The following is a 15,550-nucleotide window of genomic DNA, read 5'->3' as shown; positions in this document are numbered from 1 at the left end:
ACAGTTGAACTACAGTATAATTTAACTACATTATAGCTTAATATACTCAATGAGTATTTTTAGCTTACATTTTTTAGCCACTAATAGGATTAGCCTTATTTATGTCATTAAATTTTATGTTCTAAATTACTATATTACCTAAGTTTGGTAGAACTATAATTAAATGAAATTATTATAATTAAATATTTTATTGCAAAAAACGTTTAAAAATTATAATACTGTTTTTATATTTTCTTAAATTTTATGTATTTTACCCGAATTAATTCGAAATATGCATGGCAGAATAAAGTGTTTTTGATGCACTAAAATTTAAAAAAAATGTATACTATTGCTTGATAGTCATTTATTGAATGTCTTAAAATCTTTTAATAATTTTATCCCCTTGCCTTAAACAGTAATAAAGTAGCTTATACAAGGAAAATAGATTTAAACAGTCACTATATTTAGAAATTTAAAAATAGCCAGCATTTTCGTGCTGGATTTTCGATCATTATCAATGCAAAATTCGAAAAAAAAAAATTCTTTGACACTAGTTAATGACTGTTGAAATCGAGATAAATTTTTTCTCACAGAATAACATTTTGATAAGCCCCTTAACCACAAAATTTCAGTTCTGAATCTATATAGTGCTTAGTTTGATAGGCCTAAAAACTGATCTTAGTTCGTAATATTTTCTAAATTTTAGGAAATGGTGGATATAAAATCGTTGTACTTGATAGAAAATGAACCATATGTTCCAGTTCCGAAACAGCCATTTTATTAGAAGCCTGGCAGATTATTTATTTGCACCGTTAAAATTTCCTAAACCAAATCAAGTTGAATTCCAATGATCAATAGCAAAAAAATTTTCTTCATTTTACGAACTTATATAAAATCTACCAGTTATATTGAAGAAACAGGCAAAAAAAAGGAAACTTTTCTATTTTGTTTTTTCTGTCATGTTCTATTGAGGGCGAACATGCACTCATTCTTTCAATAAAATTAAAAACTCATATAATGCTAACTAGTACACTATAATTTAATAGAGATAAAATTTAAATAATTAATTACAAATATTTTACCATTGCAAAGCATTTACATAAATTACGTTAATTTTTTTTAAAAATATACTAGTTATGTATATGCCTGTGATTTGTGGCTCACAAATTGTGTCTAAATTAAAACAATAATAATAATATGCGAGTTAAAAATAAGTTCTACTAGCAAGCTCAGTTAATCGAAGCTAGAGTTCTAGTTTTGGAAATTATTCTAAGTAACTATACGTCTGGTAAAAGTAAAAATTCATTCAAAATCGATCCTACTTCTAAAAAAATGGATTTGCAGAAGCAATGGTTTGCAAATATTTTATGCTGAGACTATATTTACGTAAGATACGGAAAACATTTGAAAAAATTCATTTAAATTAGCGATACAACTTAATTGCTTTATAAATGTCTTTGTAAGCTACAAAATCGGAGACCAAAGCGAGTTCTTAAAATATTAAATTATATTTTTGTTGAATCGAGCTTTTTTTCCCTTTTCTTTTTGTGAAAAAAAATGTTTTAAAAGATTTCGCGATGAACAACTAGTTTGCCTTCTCCGTATTGTTCTAAATATTAAGTTATATTTTTGTTGAATCGAGCTTTTTCTTTTTCAGATAAATGTTGTATTTTCACTAATGCTGTAAATATTAAACAATATTTTTGTTGAATCAAACTTCGTTTTCTTCCTTTTTTTTTTTGAAAAATGTTTTAAAGATGTTGCCATGAACAACCGGTTTGCCTTTTCGATAATGCTGTAAAACTCACAGTTGTATCCTCACATTAAAAGATCAAAATTAACGTGAACAATAATCTAAATACGAAAATATTTTTAGAGAATGGTTATTTTGGAACAAAGCAGCGCCGTTTTATGATTGCTACTATCGCCGACGCAACCATTTGCAATATATCAATATTAATATAACAAGCAACGTCTATTGAAACAATATCGATCTTTATGGGGATTACGATAAAAACAAAACTGATCCTACGCACAATGGGGAGCCACCTCATATTGGCACATACAGGAAGCGGTTACTTAGATATTATTTTAGGAACGACATGTTATTGGTTGGCACTCTCTGGTTTCAAGCTCAAGTTGATTAGCAGACCTCAACCCATGTGACTTTTGTCGGTGGGGTTATCTCGAAAGCTCTGTTTTATCCTGATAACAATGAAAGTCAACCCGACTGGCAAGAGAATGATTCACAAGTTTGCTTTAGTTGTGTTAAAGCAGTGATTCTCAACCTTTTTTTTGTTGCGGCACACTTTTAACGATTTCGAAATTTGATGGCACAGTGAAAAAAAATTAGATTAAAAGTTGTTTAATTACCTATTTTACACTGTGTTAAATAGTTTGTGATAATAATTTTGAATGTGAAATAAAATAATATGTACTACAAAAGCTCGTTTATTAAGGGATTAATTATTTCTTTCGACCAATTTTTTATTAGTTAGTAATAGTTATTTATTTTTTTGCTAGTTATTAATTGTTAGCTTGTTTTCTATAATAATTGACTGTTATTTTTTTGGTGATTTTCTTGTTAACTAGTTTTTTTTTGCTAATTATTAATTGTTAGCTAAAATTTTGTTAGCTAAAATTTTGTTAGTTATCCTTTGTTAATTTGTTTTTTATATATTATTTTTTCTAGTTATCCTTTGTTAATTTGTTTATTAATTGCATAGCTTACTTTAATGATTAGCTCTTACAATTGGGTGTCATAAACAATTTAAACTTTACTCATAATTAAAAAAAGCATTATAATTTTTATTGTATCATTTCTAATATTTGGCGGCACATTTTAAGAATTTGGCGGCACACAAAAGTGCCGCGGCACAGTGGTTGAGAATCACTGTGTTAAAGTATAGAATAAAAAGCGCAGTGACGTATTTTCAACTGGAAATGTATTTAAAATTTTGCACAACTAATAAACACCCAAAAATGTCTTTATACGTCTTATTTACATAGAATGAAAAGGTTATTTTTGAAATGAGAATAAAACATTTTTCGATTAAGTGTTTCTATAAATGAATCGAATTAATATAATCGTTTGGAATGAATAGAATTGTTTTCTAATTTCAAATCGTTTTCCAAATTTAAGTCAGAGAAAGAACGAATTTTTAATAAAATGTGTCGATAAACAGCGGCTTTTCGAAATAGTTTTCTAATTTCAAATCGTTTTCTAATTTCAAATCGTTTTTCAAATTCAATTCAGAAAAGGAAAGAAATAGTTTTAGTCAAAATATTTCCATAAATGGTAGTTTATCGGAAACGTTTCCTAGCTTGAAATTATTTTTCATTAAGAAAAAGAACGAAGCATTTTTTTAATAGAATATTTCCATGAGTAGCGATGTTTTGGAATCATTACCTTGTTTCAAATTATTTTCAAATTCAATTCATAAAAAAACTAAACGTTTTTTAATAGAATATTTCACTAAATGGCGGTTTTGCGGAATCATTGTCTAATTTCAAATCATTTTTAAATTCGATTCAGAGAAAGAACTAAACATTTTTCTTTTGAAAGAATTTTTTCTTTTACCTGTTGAGAAAAATAATGCACGCAATCAGTAAACATAATTATGCAGGTATTTATGAGGTTTAATGTAATGTATATGTTAGACTTTAACTTGTGTGGTGGGAACATCTTAAACAGAATTACTAAAATATTCTTTAGAGTATACATAAGTTCTAATGTTTTCCCGTATTATTCTTAAGTTTCGTTTCGTAGCGATTATCAAAAATTTTTAATCAATTTAAGAAACAGTTTGCATAGTTTCTAAAAATTAAAAAAGCTAATTATATTTAAATCGATAAAATTTGATCACTGTGAAATAAAATGTTCAATATACTTTAGACTATAATACAATATTTCATGTCATTCATGAATTTTAAGTTTTCAATAGTTGAAACCGAAATAGTTAATTATTGAGAATTACTTTCTATTATTTTCCGCTTGAATTCTGGTATTAAAAACTACGGAAAAATTCGGCACTTATTACAATGGCTATACTCATATCTATTACTTTCTATTATTTTCCGCTTGAATTCTGGTATTAAAAACTACGGAAAAATTCGGCACTTATTACATTGACTATACTCATATCTATTACTTTCTATTATTTTCCGCTTGAATTCTGGTATTAAAAACTACGGAAAAATTCGGCACTTATTACAATGACTATACTCATATCTACCTTTAAGTAGGGAAAAATACAGGGAAATAAAATTAAAATTACTGAAAAAACGAAAACAATTTTTAAAATCGAAAGCAATTATTGAAAACAACTTAATAAAAATGGATATACACAGTCCATTATCATGATTTTGCTCTTGCTTGTACTATAAATAAACTCCAAATCAAATAACGCTAAAAAGTACCAGAACTCAGGGTGCGGGTACATTTTACCGTAAAATCCATTTTCCCTGAAACATATTACGGAACAAAAACTTTGATATACCGTAATTTTCACAGTAATAATTACGATAAAATCACTGAATCATTCTAATCAAATAAATATTACTGTAAAAATTACGGTATAATATTTTACAGTAGAAATGGATTTTATAGATGATGCAACCAAAATGCTGGTACATTATACCGGAATTTTTACATTGTATATCTAAATACGATTTGTATGACCAAGTTTAAATTTATAAATATAATTAGAAAATTTCTAAATCTTATGCATTTTTTTTGCATATTGTAAATCAATTAGAAGTGTAAATATATACGGCTTAACTTTAAATCTTAGAAATGTAACATGCTTATAATGAAATTTATATTGCTTTACTTGACGCAAATATACTTAATTGTGATACTACAATGTAACATTTGGCCTCAATAAAAAAAATCCGACGTAAAAAAAAGAAGACAAACAACTTATATGTTTCACACGGATAAGTTAATAAAAAAAATGTCATTCTGAAAAAGATAAAGCCTTTCTAAGCGGGAACAAAAACAGCATTTAAAAAAAATTAGCTTAGAAGAAAATAACAGATGCAGTTATATATTTATCTTTTTTTTTCTTTTTCCTCCGCCTGAGATATTTTAAGAACAAAAAATGGATGTAAAATGATATATCCTTATCTTAATGACCATCTTATTTCATTTCATTTTCGTTGATCATTTTCGTTTGTTATTTATTTAATTATTTGGAAGCTAAACGCGTATTATTTTTACAGATATTGCGTATTTATGTACACTAAAGTATTAAACTTCCTATATTATATATTATAGTATTCTGAAATATATATTGCATGTTTTTCGTACATTTTTTTAGATATTAAGAATTTTTGGAAATTTAAAATGAAATGTGTTTTTATCTTTACAAAACATTTAAAATGCTTAAAAATAGTTTTATTCCTTAAAAATGGTTTCTACATTTTTTATTATTTTAATTAAGTTTCAAAAAAATAATAATTTTGAATGCCTGAGGAACTAATGTACAGTTTGAAATCTGTTTTAAAACGCAGCGTTTAGTTTTTCAATATGCTCAGCTACATTATATCATTTTTGGCTAATACGAAATTATTTCAGAAAACCTGTTTAGTGTTTTAAATTTAAAGTTAAAAAACAATTAAATCGTAAAAAAAATTTCCAGACATGGACATATAGTTTTCAGTATACTCTTGTAAAATTAGCATTTTGGCATGCGCTTCGTTTCTGGAAGAAGAAAAACAATTCTGATAAAAGTACCGTACTGTATTGTATACACATTTCGGATTAAAAAAAACATATTTTTGGTAATAAAACTAAAATGTACGTTATTTAAAGCTTTCATATGGTAACGGTTTTCGTTCATATGGTACCGACTTAACGGGAATTCTGGTTTTAATTATAGTTCTTATTACCTCATAATTAGTAAAAAAATACAATGCTTAAAATTAAACGTAACCAAATAAATGGTTTTTACACCAGGTTCCAAGGTTTCCTGAAAATTTGAAACATATTAAAAGACAATATTTGATTGTTCATTTTATCAAAATCTTACTCTTTTTTTTTCCAGGAAAAATTTAGATTTCATTTATTACCTTTAACAAATATTGAAAGTGTTCTTAATTAAATATATTTTAGCAATTCTTAAAAAATGAAGAATTCACATTATTTCCAGAAACATTTAAAATATATAAGTAATACATAAATAGTTTTCCTTCATATGCAAGATTAACAAAATTCGTAAGAAACGAAACTTTATTGTATTGAATAGAGGGTTGCAACATTATAAGAAATTTCGGATCAAATTAAGGTATAAAATATCGGAACTTAGGGTGCATCATCCGTAAATTTCATTTTTACAGTAAAATTCTATACCGTAATTTTTACAGTAATATTTATTTAATTAGAGTGATTCAGTGATTTTACGGTAACTATTATTGTAAAACTTACGATATATCAGATTTTTGTTCCGTAACATGTTTCAGTAAAAATAGATTTACCAGCACCCTGAGTGCCAGTACTTTTTATCGTAATTTGATCCGGAATTTTGTAGATTCTGCACCAACTGATGAAATGTTCTTTTCAAGCTCCGCTCTTGCAAGTGAAAGCAAAAGAAGAGTTAGGGATGTTTTTTACTACCTGTTGCATGAAGCGTTCTGAAAGAAAGTTTCATTACAAGTTTGCTTTTAGCGAAATATTTTCTACTAAACATAGGTAAAGTCTTCACGTATTATACTTTGGTGATCAGATTTTCATTTCAGAATTATAAATTTTTCAAATGTTTAAAGATAATTTATTTAAATAAAAGAAATTTGATAGATATTGCTGAAACAATTCTTTAAATAATTGCACTGTAAAACCTACGGTTCTTTAAATAATATACTATTACTTAGTATGAACAAACAGCATTATTAAATTCGTAATTTGCATATCAAACGTAGATTAGTATTTTTACAATTTGCTTTAAAATAAATACCTTACTTTTTCTCAGTTAACGACAAATTTAATAAACAGATATTAATTATCCAAATTCTATGAACCAACTTATGATTAATATTTTTAGTAGACGGTATTTTTATTCGTATACCCTGGTTCTCGATTAATTATAAAATTGTCCAATCATGTGCGATATTTGCAGATAGTTGAAGTACTTACTTTATACTTACTTTACTAGAACTTACTATAGACCCTTACTAGTACTTACTATAAACCTTCTTAAAACTTTATCGTAATTTGGTTCCTTCGCTTTTCATTGTTAGTAGGTTTTCCTTTTCTTATATTCAAAATTCTGCTGTCAGTTTACTTATTAAATAGTTGTTTTATTTTTTACATTATTCAACAGTATGAATTTTTGAGAATTGAAGCGAAGTTTTCGTTTTTATAGGTCTGCAGATACGATAAATTCTACAATTTTTCAGCTGATCTGATCACCTTTTAAAGATGCATGAATTTCTCTTCTTTTTCAAGAAGAGTGTTTTTGGCCTTTTATTTTCAATTTATTTCTTCAATCACAAAACGTTTCTTTAATCACGAAATGTAAAAGAAAATTAAAATAATTAAAGATATGTGAAAGCTTAAATTAGTATAAACTAATTTTGTCCTTGATAGGCTTTTTGTTTTTATATTTAGGAAAATTTGAAGAGCAAACTAAATTAATACGTTAAGGTTTATTTATTATTTTCAAATTTTTTTTTTTTTTTACAAACGGGTTGTTTAGTCAATTACGATTTCAAATTTTAAAAATTTTGTTTTTTTTCTTCAAACTTTTCTAGTAAAAATATTTTTACTTAAGCAATATCATTTGTTAAGTAAAATTCCTATCAAAATTGTTGCTCACAAATATGAATAGAGTTTTATGCAAACTTTTATGAAGCTATTCATATAAGATTTGAAGTAGGATTTGATATAAGCTTTCAATTGGCAATTCATGCAAGGTCATTTTCTTTTTATAAAAGATTCTTAAAAGCCTTTATGAAGTGGTTCATATAAGATTTTATCAAGCAAAAATGTAAACTATTTGACTAAGTAATATTCCCTCATAAAGACGTTCGTAATAAACATTTTTACTCGAATCTGAATTATTTAATTGCTAGTTTTTATTTTATTTTATTAAATTTTAATATTTTTATACTGTCATTAGTAAGTAATAATAATTTCCTGTAAGGATTACCACTAAATGTAATAGCTCTTTGACACTGATTAAAAACGTATGATCAAAACTACCAGAACATGCTAAAATTTACCGCAATTTTGGCTCCATGGAAATACCAAAAAGCATGGTAATTTTCAGCTTTGGAAGCGCTTTGGTAATGACTTTAGTTAAAATTAACAATAAAATATGGTTTTATTAGCAGGATGTTTGGTAATAAATATGGTAAAATTTTATTATTATAGCATATCTTAGAACAGGGCATAAAACCATTTTTTCGGTGAAATTTTTTTTTCAGTTTTGTATTTTTACCATATGTGGATTAATGAGAACTATAATTTTGAAAACCAGAATTTTTCCTGTAAACTGCTTCCATACAAGCCACAAAAATACCAAATGAATGTTTTAAATACCGTATATTTTAATTTTATTATCAGAATTATGTTATTTTTTATTAGAAACGCTATTTCCATACTAGTATGGTAATTATACCAGAATTCTTTTCCTCGGCGTGGAAACACATTTAATACGGAAGCTCCTCCCCTTTAATTAGTCATTCCTAAAATAGAACTATAATTTAAATTTCGAAACAATAAATAAATAAATTGTACCAAACAAAGATAAAATATTTTCCACAGAGTAAAAATCAATTAAAATTATTTTCTTCTATTACTACAACTAAAATAAAATTAAAAAAAAAAATTCCTTTCAGAATTACAAATACTATTTTATTCTTACAATTAATGAAACAGATTTTTAAATTACATTGAAAAGAAAAAAGATGCTTCTAATGAAAATAAAACGACGGAAAACAATTTGGGAAATCATTGTAAGACCAAAAATATATAAATTTAAAATTTGATGAAGGGAAAAATTAAAAGAGATTTAATTATCAGAGGGTTTTCTAAGGCTAGCACAAGAGCGAAGTTATAAATGACCACATCTATGAATTCTGCATATCAGCGAAGGTGAAAAACAATTTAAGGGAAAGGATACTTCTTTAGAATAGACGATAAATAATGTTGAAGGTGAACTACTGTTGGTTTTGCTACTTCACACCTAAGCGCCTGTTTCTTTTCTTTTCCTGGAGGATGATGGAACGAGTTGCGTTTAAGAAGAAAGCGAAAGTATAAATTTCTTTTTTTTCTTCTCTTTTTTTTTTTTTACTCTGACCTATAACTTTTCCCCCTCCTTTTATTCAGGGAGTAATTTTATCCGGGGCGGTGCCGGGGAACGATAGGGGGCGCTCGTATCGCTCCGACACCAACAGGTTGAGGAGGGAGGGCGCACTCTCCGGATGCGAGGGAGGGAGGAGCAAGAGGAGGTCATCGATCGTCCCTTCGACTGCAGGGAGCACTGCGCATGCGCACGCTGTGGATGCGGTAACCGCGATACTGGCCATCATCCCTTCCTTCTCTTCTTGTGCCCTGGATTCTTTTCTTGGAGATCCATCTTTTCATTCAACCCACCTTAACCCCGTAGCCACGATCTTACGGTGTGGGGGAAGCGAACACTTACTGGAAAAATGGGAGTTATCCCTGGACGGCCACCTCTATTACATCCCCCAATTCCCCACCCACGCTGATCTTCCGGCTCAGCGTCCAAGATGGCGGAGCAAGAAAGCTACGCTTCCGGGATGCTTCCAAGTTCGCTCTCCTGCCAAGAACGTGGGAAGTGTTAGTAGCCGAGCAATTAAATCGAACATTCCGATGGGCAAAGGATGCAGTTGATGTGTAGGAGTAGAACACTCACGGCAAGGGTACTACTCCCCACTAGGACGTCACCCAAGGTGGTCGCACCTGGAGCCACGCTGACTCACCCAGGTAAGAGGGAACTCCTTTTTCAACGCTGACGCTTATTGGTAGTCCCACCCCTACTATATAGACTTCAGACCATTTATTAAATTCAAATGTAGACTTTATATTAAAACTTAGTTTGAATGCATCTATTTTTTTTATTAAATTAGAACATTATAGTAAATAGTTTATCAAAAAAGAAAACTTTAACCATATTTCACACTTCCCTAATCCCTCCTCACTTTATAGAATTCCATACCATTTATTAAATTCGAATATATTCTTTATCTTGAAAGTTTATATCGATGGATTTTTTTTTAACTAAATCATAATTTCTAAAAGTTAGTCACCAAAAGCAAACTTTAAACATATTTTATACCTCCGTAGTATCTTCTCACTTTATAGAATTTCCTTACAAATACTTAATTCAAATATATAAACTTTATATAAATTCAACGCTTTCTTTAATTAAAATGCAAATAATAATAACTAATCACAAAAATACTGTAACTTTAACCATATTTTATACAAGAAATTTATCGTAGTTAGTTTATTTGGGTTAGGTTATACTACTATATTTATGTGTGTTTTCAATAAAAAGCGAGGTTTTTAAATTAGGAAATAAATGTAAACGCCTTTGTGATGTGATTTTAAGTTTCTTTAGAAGTCGCATGCCTAAATATTTTCTAGTTGTTTTATTTTCGCTTCAGAATTTAAATAGTTTTCAAAATGTTCTTCCTTTACTAATTAGTCTACAAAAATTGTGTGTTTTACTTATTCTATAAAAACTAAAACATTTTATTCTGAAAATATTTCGTTGAAATGCCCTCAGTAATTCACATAAGATTGTATAATTTTTATTTAATGCAACTAAAAAATGTGAGAAATTGTACTAAATCAAATGGTAAAGTTATTTAATTTAAGTTAAATTAATTAAAAACACCATTAGAATAAGAATAACGGGCATTTTTTGAGGCGATTTACGATAAAAAATTTGATTTTTTTAATCAACTTGTACTTGATTTTAGCGAACATGTTCTATAATAGTATTCTTAATTAATTAATCTTTTTAGTAGTGTATTTATTTTTTTTTGATATTTCGCTTCAGAAAATATTGATCAATATTGAAAGACGAAAAAATTGGAAAGCTGTAATAATAGAAAATTTAGAAGTGTATCTATTTAAATCTACAGTTTTGCAATAGTTTTTAGCTTAAATTTATCAACTTAAAAACTTTTTTTTTTTTTAGTTTTTTGTATTTTTTACTAACAAATAAAAAAAATTCATACTCAAATATTAAGGACGAATTGAAAAAAGGGAAGGTTGAATCATTTTCTGAAGCATTTTATTAACTTTTAGTATCAGAAACAAATAAATTATTAGCTCAAGAATTGAAAAAAAAAATTTTTGTCTTGGTTAAATTATGCATTAAATAAAAAAAGTTTTAAAAAATAGTATAACTTTTATGAAAATATTTGTAATTAGTCAAATCAAAGTCCATTTTTATAATAAAATAAATAATATTTTATTGCAATAAATTATGAATCTTAAAAAATAATATAAATTTCTCCTTTCATATTTCAGTGCAAAACTATTTATTTTTATGTTTCGAAATATTAAAAATAATTTATTCAACTATAAAAATTTGTTATTTTTTAAATAACTTTCTCAACACCTCATTTAAATCATAACTCAAATTTAACTTATTATATTTGTTTCAATACATTAATTAACTGGCAAAATATGGAAATATCTGTTCTAAAGCAAATACACTTAAACTTTTCCTATATTACCTAGAATCCTCTCTGCCTTTAAATAACTCAAAAGAGAGAATTGTCGAAAAATGGCGTCAAAAGATTTTCCTTGAGTGAAAGGCGTAGTGCTTCGGAATCTTCCTACTCCAGGAATCGATATTTCTGCTTTCAGAACATCTCCTCCCATTTTCGAACCACGAACGAAATAGCATTCATTACGGATTCCGTATATCCGCTACCTCTTCCTTAATGTAGTGGTTCTCCGGATCGAATAAATAAATCCTCTTCTGCATCGCCTGTTTATTTTTATTTCAAATCGTCTGCTTCATTTTGAATTCCACAGAAAATTTTATCTTTTTTTTCCTTATTGAAGAATGGCATCGTTTTATTCGTGTCGCCTTTACAGTCTTTTGTTGAACGAAATAGTTTAAATTGTTGAATGGGCAGAATTCTTTTGAAAATGTCGGACGTGTGTTAAAATCGTTTGCAGATTCTAAGTAATCTGATTTTACTGGTTTAGAATTTGTTTGCAAATGATCGTACATGCATATATTTTTAAACTCTAGTTAACATATATATTTTTAAACTCTAGTTCTCTCTCTCTTAAGAAAAAATAAAATAACTCGTCGTCTTAGGGCTCTTCAAAATCGTCTGAAACTTTTCAATTCCACTTGTTAGGAAACTTATGCTAATTTATAAATTACGTATGATTTATTTAAAGATATAAATCACTACTCTAAAAAATTTACTTTTACGAAAGTAAAATTAATGTGCTTAAAATATATCTACTTTGAAAAGTTTTTTTTTTTAACAACGAAATTATTGTATAGATATTTCGGTCAAATAGTATAGGTTTAGAATAACAGCTTCCATTTCGAAGTTTAATGTTAATAACATGAAATGAAAAAAAAATAATTCAAAGCAATGTCTAATTAGTTTAAATGACTGATCAGTCAAAATAGTGTTGCATTAATATATCTATTCAAAATCTTTTCAATTGAAAATGCGGAAAACTAAAGAAAACACGAAATTCACAAAGTATAAGGAAAAATCTTTTTTTTTTAAATAATGATAGCTATCACAGGTTCTTGCACTGATTTGCAGCACTTGCTATTTAGACAATGCACTTAAATAAGGAAATAACGAATATATATCGAAAGTGCGTTGATTTTTAACGGCAAATAGTTCAATGAAAGGAAATTTTCTCTCTCGAAATTCAAACATTGGTAATGTTTTACATTATAATGTTACAATAAAACAATAAACATTAGTAATGTTAGATAAAATATTCAATTATTAATTATATAAGGTATTTATATTAATATTGTAAGCACATTCCCAAAATTGCTAGAACGCAAGATGATCATCTGTTCTTGCCATTTAATTTTGCTTCTTATATCTCCCTAAATTTAATTTTTTCATTTCATAATCCATGAACTAATAAGATTTTTCTGTGAAAATATTTCATACATTCAACTTTGATGCTATACTTTTAAAACTTATGTCGTTTTCATTAACATTGTGTCGCGGCCATTCAAAATTATGGCATAAAATGTAGTTTATTATCGTTTTACAACTTCTCATAGATTCAACACCATTATAAAAAAAATCATTAAGCCTAATTATTAGAGATATAGTCGGTTATAGATGCATATAGCGACGAATATTTATTTTGGTGGGGCAATAATCGAGCTTAGTTTAGTTTTAAGCTGAGAATATTAATATATGCATATGCATATTCAAATAAATTCAGCTATGGTTAAACCATGTGAATCATAATTCTTCCAATTAATATTACAAAAATAAGTAGTGAACAGTTTATGCGAGCATTATGTGTTTGTAAAACTAATTTGTTATAATGTTGGCTTTTTCTTGTCATAAAACTAATTTTATCAATCTTTCTTATTTTTCCTCTTGAAAATGCAGTCGAATTCAAGGAATCCAAATAAATGGTAAGAAAAATGAAATAAAATACTCTTTTATTGCAATTTTTATACCAGAATTTATGATTTCAGAATTTTGAATTTTATACAGTTTTATATATATTTTCTTAAGTTTAATATATTTTTCAAAATTTTAAGTTTTCATAAATCTTTCATTTTACTTAAGAAAAAAAAAATGCCAAAAAAAATTCTAAGCATTCTGATAAATTTCAGAGTCTCGTTTTGTGGAAAGATTGTTTTTGTATTGAAAATTCTGCATGTTTAAGTTGATTTTAAGCATGTATTTTTCACTTTTTGAATTCATATTAAGTTTAATGTGCTGGGAGTAAAGGCTAAATATTATTCAAAGTACATTGTTAAAATTTCATTTAAAGAATGGTTAAATAACAATTCATTTAATTGTTATTTTACTCTATTCAAGCAAAGCAGTCAAATAACTAGAAAAAAGATGGTATACAAACTATTAATTCAGAGAAAAACCGTTTATTAACAGCTAGCACATAATCCGGTTAAACAAGCAGAATTTTATCGCACCAACTATGCCTACTTCAAGAAGTCACTTAGTTCCTTGCAGCTGGTCACATATTATAAGCCTTGAAGGCTAATCTGTCAATCTCAAGAATGTGAGAATAATGGTTCAAGTCCCAGCATTGGCATATATTTCCTTTCAACACATGAAAAGTTTCCAGTGTCCTGCATTCCCTAATTTGTGACTCAAGGCTTTTAAAATACGATACTCTCGCTCATAGATGGCAGCACTATAAAGCTGCTAAACGTAAGAGTTGAACGTAAGTAGTCGTAAACCCATGAAATTGGGTCGGCTGTTCAACGACGGTTATAAAATGAAATAAAATGTTCAGGTAAAAAAAAGCATACAGTTTTAAAACCATGCTACTTGTAAATGGTGAAAAAACTGCATAGTTTTATGGTCATGGTTTTTGACCATACTAGTTGCAAATGGTTTCAAATCACTAAAGGTACAAATAAATGGACAGACTGCTACCCACCCATTAATTTACCATAATTTTTAAATGAAAACTCTAACAATGTAACTAAGGATTAATGCACATTAAAATAGTTGAAACTCGTGTAAATTAATTCATGTAATTTTAAACTCGGTTAAATTGAATATACAAAGCTTTTTTGCATTCGCGCATAGGCGGGATAATATAAGCATTCCATAAATTCAACAAATTCAACAGAATTTTTCATACATTCAGACATCCGTTATTTCTACAGTATTATTAATTAAATTAAAGTGATTCAGTAAATATTACTGTAAAAATTAAGGTACATCAGATTTTTTTTGTTCCTTAAAAATTTACGGTAAAAATTACCAGCACTCAGTGTGCCGTCATATTTTACCTAATGTTGTCCAAACATTTTTAACATTGCATGATAATTCCTTCAATTTTCCTTTAATTTCTTTTAAAAAAAATAACGCTATATGATCTACGGTTATTTTTTTAACCTTTATAAAGGTTCAGTATTGAGTCTAATTAATCAAAAAAGCATGAAAGAAATGGAAACTACACTATTTATACATTGTAAAAAATTCCGGATCAAGTTACAATAAAAGTACTGGCACAGTGAATGAAGCGACCTTACTGTAAAATCCATTTTTACCGTGAAATTTTATATCATAATTTTTACAGCAATATTATTAAATAACAGTGATTCAGTAGTTTTACATTAAATATTACTGTAAAAATTACGATATATCAGATTATTTAGTAAAATTTTTTTCAATGCTTACATGTTAAATTTTTAACAAAATTGGAAATTAAAAATTTAGCATATATAATTAAGAGTAATTAAGAGTAAATTTAGCATATATAATTTAGCAAGTATAATTTAGAGTAAAAAAGTGTGAATACGCCTTAGTATAAAAAAGAGCTACAACTTATTGTTCGAGTAGAACTAAATATTAAAACTAAGGAAATCTTTGTTAT

General features: G+C 27.4%; 1 long non-coding RNA gene across 1 annotated transcript; it reads left to right on the top strand.

The window, feature by feature from the left end:
• The first annotated feature begins 594 nt into the window (after positions 1–594).
• LOC147812513 (uncharacterized) lies at positions 595–4,887 on the top strand. The gene is made up of 2 exons (XR_015433240.1): positions 595–2,255; positions 2,884–4,887. It is a non-coding gene; the product is annotated as an uncharacterized LOC147812513 (long non-coding RNA).
• The last annotated feature ends 10,663 nt before the right edge of the window (positions 4,888–15,550 follow it).

This window comes from Parasteatoda tepidariorum, chromosome 4 (genome assembly GCF_982258835.1).
Source record: "Parasteatoda tepidariorum strain Cologne lab strain chromosome 4, Ptep-v5.0, whole genome shotgun sequence".
NCBI lineage: Eukaryota > Metazoa > Arthropoda > Arachnida > Araneae > Theridiidae > Parasteatoda > Parasteatoda tepidariorum.
This window is presented reverse-complemented; position numbering and strand designations above follow the sequence as displayed.